The following is a 6,000-nucleotide window of genomic DNA, read 5'->3' on the forward strand; positions in this document are numbered from 1 at the left end:
TCTGGGCTGAGTGGGAGAGAAGAGCTTGGACTGGGCTGAGCGGGAGAGAAGAGCTTGGACTGGGCTGAGCGGGGAGAAGAGCTTGACTGGGCTGAGTGGGAGAGAAGAGCTTGGACTGGGCTGACTGGGCTGAGTGGGAGAGAAGAGCTTGGACTGGGCTGAGCGGGAGAGAAGAGCTTGGACTGGGCTGAGTTGGAGCTGCCCTCCCGTAGGGGTGGGATGGCACAAGTGGAGAGCCCAGCCAACAGTGAGTTGCAGTAGTCCAGACGGGAGAGGACAAGTGCCTCGATTAGGACCTGCGCCGCTTCCTTTGTGAGGGAAGGTCGTAATCTACAGATGTTGTAGAATATGAACCTGCAGGAATGGGTCACTGCTTTGATGTTTGCAGAGAACGACAGGGTGTTGTCCAGGGTCACGCCAAGGTTCTTTGCACTCTGGGAGGGTGACACTGTGGAGTCAACCGGGATGGAGAGGAAGAGCAGTTCCGTATTGTCGAGGCTGAGGTGGAGGACCGACATCCAAGCTGAGATATCTGAGATGCGTGTCACCACCTGGGTGTCAGAAGGGGGGAAGGAGAAAAGTAGTTGTGTCATCTGCATAGCAATGATAGGAGAGACCATGTGAGGATCTGACGGAGCTGAGTGACTTGGTGTATGGAGAGAAGAGGAGAGGGCCTAGAACCGAGCCCTGGGGGACACCAGTAGAGAGAGTACGTGGTGCGGACACAGATCCTCTCCACATCACCGGTAGGATGCAATCCAGTAGTGTGGAGAACCTGAGACGCCTGAGACACCCAGCCCCCAGAGGGTGGAGAGGAGGATCTGATAGAACCTGAGACACCCAGCCCTAAGAGGGTGGAGAGGAGGATCTGATAGAGCCTGAGAAGCCCAGCTCTGAGAGGTTGGAGAGGAGGATTTGATAGAGCCTGAGACACCTAGCCCTGAGAGGGTGGAGAGGAGGATCTGATAGAGCCTGAGACACCCAGCCCTGAGAGAGTGGAGAGGAGGATTTGATAGAGCCTGAGACACCCAGCCCTGAGAGGGTGGAGAGGAGGATCTGATAGAGCCTGAGACACCCAGCCCTGAGAGGGTGGAGAGGAGGATCTGATAGAGCCTGAGACTGTTTGAGTGACCAGTCTTGAAGCCTGACTGGTTAGGGTCCAGAAGATCCTCTGTGACACAGAGGAGAGCAGAATCGTGTTGAGTGACCCATCTTGAGGCCTGACTGGTTAGGGTCCAGAAGATCGTTCTGAGAGAGTCGGTCAGAGATGCTCAAGTGTTTTAGAGAGAAAAGAAAGAAGGGATAAAGGTCTGTGGTTTTAGACGTCAGATGAGTCGAGTTTTGATTTCTTGAGGAGGGGAGTGACTCTGGCCATTTTGAAGTCATAGGGTACGCAGCCAGTGGTCAGGGATGAGGGAAGTGAGGAATGGGAGAAGGTCTCCAGAGATTGTCTTGGAGAAGAGAGAAGGGGATGGGGTCGAGCGGCCAGACCTCACTAGTCGCAGGCTGTCATCTGGAGCGAGAGGGGAGAAAGAGGTCAAGGCGTAGGGTAGTTCTGTGTGAGTGAGACCAGTGGACTCAATAGGCTGAGTGGAGGAGGAAAGGGTGTCGTCAACCTTTTTTTCAAAGTGGTTGACAAAGTCGTCCGCAGAAAGGGAGAAGGGAGTGGGAGGATTAAGGAAGGAGAAGGTGGAAAAAGGTTTCCTAGGGTTAGAGGCAGAAGCTGAGTGGTATAAAGTGGCTTTAGCAGTGGATACATAAATGACTAGGTGTAAATAACAAGGTAAGATACTGAAGTGAGAGAGTGGTGTGGAGACTTCCTCTCTTTCCTTCCTCAAATAACTCGGCAGAACCGTCTTTGCGACAAAACGGCACTAACATGACATGACTAACACTAACATGACTGCCGCTTACAGCTGGGAAGCCAAGGGAGACTGAAGAACTAACACTTACTGCTGACTGCCTAGTAGAGGTGGGACCACTCCAATACAGTCACTGATCACCAACACAAGTCACAAATTGCCCCGCCACTTGATCCTGGTTGATGTGTCAACAACTATCTGCAAATGATGAGCAGTCAGCAGTTCACACACCAAGTAGACCACTGGGAAGACAGTCAGCAGTTCACACACCAAGTAGACAGTCAGCAGTTCACACACCAAGTAGACCACTGGGTAGACAGTCAGCAGTTCACACACCAAGTAGACAGTCAGCAGTTCACACACCAAGTAGACAGTCAGCAGTTCACACACCAAGTAGACAGTCAGCAGTTCACACACCAAGTAGACCATTGGGAAGACAGTCAGCAGTTCACACACCAAGTAGACAGTCAGCAGTTCACACACCAAGTAGACCATTGGGAAGACAGTCAGCAGTTCACACACCAAGTAGACCACTGGGAAGACAGTCAGCAGTTCACACACCAAGTAGACAGTCAGCAGTTCACACCAAGTAGACCATTGGGAAGACAGTCAGCAGTTCACACACCAAGTAGACCATTGGGAAGACAGTCAGCAGTTCACACACCAAGTAGACAGTCAGCAGTTCACACACCAAGTAGACCATTGGGAAGACAGCCAGCAGTTCACACACCAAGTAGACCACTGGGAAGACAGCCAGCACTTACAGTAGATGGCGCTAGCTAGCAAAAAGACAGTACTAGACCACAACAGATAAAGACAGTACCAGACCACAACAGATAAAGACAGTACTATACCACAACAGATAAAGACAGTACTAGACCACAACAGATAAAGACAGTACAAGACCACAACAGATAAAGACAGTACCAGACCACAACAGATAAAGACAGTACTAGACCACAACAGATAAAGACAGTACCAGACAGTACTAGACCACAACAGGTATAGACAGTACTAGACCACAACAGATAAAGACAGTACCAGACCACAACAGATAAAGACAGTACCAGACCACAACAGATAAAGACAGTACTAGACCACAACAGATAAAGACAGTACTAGACCACAACAGATAAAGACAGTACTAGACCACAACAGATAAAGACAGTACCAGACCACAACAGATAAAGACAGTACTAGACCACAACAGGTAAAGACAGTACTAGACCACAACAGATAAAGACAGTACCAGACCACAACAGATAAAGACAGACAGACAGTACCAGACCACAACAGATAAAGACAGTACTAGACCACAACAGGTATAGACAATACTAGACCACAACAGATAAAGACAGTACTAGACCACAACAGATAAAGACAGTACTAGACCACAACAGATAAAGACAGTACTAGACCACAACAGATAAAGACAGTACCAGACCACAACAGATAAAGACAGTACCAGACCACAACAGATAAAGACAGTACCAGACCACAACAGATAAAGACAGTACTAGACCACAACAGATAAAGACAGTACTAGACCACAACAGATAAAGACAGTACTAGACCACAACAGATAAAGACAGACAGACAGTACTAGACCACAACAGATAAAGACAGTACCAGACCACAACAGATAAAGACAGTACTAGACCACAACAGATAAAGACAGTACTAGATAAAGACAGTACTAAACCACAACAGATAAAGACAGTACTAGACCACAACAGATAAAGACAGTACTAGACCACAACAGATAAAGACAGTACTAGACCACAACAGATAAAGACAGTACCAGACCACAACAGATAAAGACAGTACCAGACCACAACAGATAAAGACAGTACTAGACCACAACAGATAAAGACAGACAGTACTAGACCACAACAGATAAAGACAGACCACAGACAGTACTAGACCACAACAGATAAAGACAGTACCTAGACCACAACAGATAGACAGTACTAGACCACAACAGATAAAGACAGTACTAGACCACAACAGATAAAGACAGTACTAGACCACAACAGATAAAGACAGTACTAGACCACAACAGATAAAGACAGTACTAGACCACAACAGATAAAGACAGTACTAGACCACAACAGATAAAGACAGTACTAGACAGATAAAGACAGTACTAGACCACAACAGATAAAGACAGTACTAGACCACAACAGATAAAGACAGTACTAGACCACAACAGATAAAGACAGTACTAGACCACAACAGGTAAAGACAGACAGTACTAGACCACAACATATAAAGACAGTACTAGACCACAACAGGTAAAGACAGTACTAGACCACAACAGATAAAGACAGTACTAGACCACAACAGATAAAGACAGTACTAGACCACAACAGATAGACAGACAGACAGTACCAGACCACAACAGATAAAGAAAGTACTAGACCACAACAGATAAAGACAGTACTAGACCACAACAGGTAAAGACAGACAGTACTAGACCACAACAGATAAAGACAGTACTAGACCACAACAGATAAAGACCACAACAGTAAAGACAGTAGACCACAACAGATAAAGACAGTACTAGACCACAACAGATAAAGACAGTACTAGACCACAACAGATAAAGACAGTACTAGACCACAACAGATAAAGACAGTACAGACCACAACAGATAAAGACAGTACCAGACCACAACAGATAAAGACAGTACTAGACCACAACAGATAAAGACAGTACAGATAAAGACAGTACCAGACCACAACAGATAAAGACAGTACCAGACCACAACAGATAAAGACAGTACTAGACCACAACAGATAAAGACAGTACTAGACCACAACAGATAAAGACAGTACTAGACCACAACAGATAAAGACAGTACCAGACCACAACAGATAAAGACAGTACCAGACCACAACAGATAAAGACAGTACTAGACCACAACAGATAAAGACAGTACCAGACCACAACAGATAAAGACAGTACTAGACCACAACAGATAAAGACAGTACCAGACCACAACAGATAAAGACAGTACCAGACCACAACAGATAAAGACAGTACTAGACCACAACAGATAAAGACAGTACTAGACCACAACAGATAAAGACAGTACCAGACCACAACAGATAAAGACAGTACTAGACCACAACAGATAAAGACAGTACTAGACCACAACAGATAAAGACAGTACTAGACCACAACAGATAAAGACAGTACCAGACCACAACAGATAAAGACAGTACCAGACCACAACAGATAAAGACAGTACTAGACCACAACAGATAAAGACAGTACTAGACCACAACAGATAAAAAGACAGTACTAGACCACAACAGATAAAGACAGTACAGACCACAACAGATAAAGACAGTACTAGACCACAACAGATAAAGACAGTACTAGACCACAACAGATAAAGACAGTACTAGACCACAACAGATAAAGACAGTACCAGACCACAACAGATAAAGACAGTACTAGACCACAACAGATAAAGACAGTACTAGACCACAACAGATAAAGACAGATAAAGACAGACAGACAGTACTAGACCACACCAGATAAAGACAGTACTAGACCACAACAGATAAAGACAGTACTAGACCACAACAGATAAAGACAGTACTAGACCACAACAGATAAAGACAGACAGACAGTACTAGACCACACCAGATAAAGACAGTACTAGACCACAACAGATAAAGACAGTACCAGACCACAACAGATAAAGACAGTACTAGACCACAACAGATAAAGACAGTACTAGACCACAACAGATAAAGACAGTACCAGACCACAACAGATAAAGACAGTACTAAACCACAACAGATAAAGACAGTACTAGACCACAACCACTAGACCACAACAGATAAAGACAGTACTAGACCACAACAGATAAAGACAGTACTAGACCACAACAGATAAAGACAGTAACAGATAAAGACAGTACTAGACCACAACAGATAAAGACAGACAGACAGTACTAGACCACACCAGATAAAGACAGTACTAGACCACAACAGATAAAGACAGTACCAGACCACAACAGATAAAGACAGTACTAGACCACAACAGATAAAGACAGTACTAGACCACAACAGATAAAGACAGTACCAGACCACAACAGATAAAGACAGTACTAAACCACAACAGA

This window comes from Oncorhynchus keta, unplaced genomic scaffold, assembly GCF_023373465.1.
Source record: "Oncorhynchus keta strain PuntledgeMale-10-30-2019 unplaced genomic scaffold, Oket_V2 Un_contig_10769_pilon_pilon, whole genome shotgun sequence".
Classification (NCBI taxonomy): Eukaryota; Metazoa; Chordata; class Actinopteri; order Salmoniformes; family Salmonidae; genus Oncorhynchus; species Oncorhynchus keta.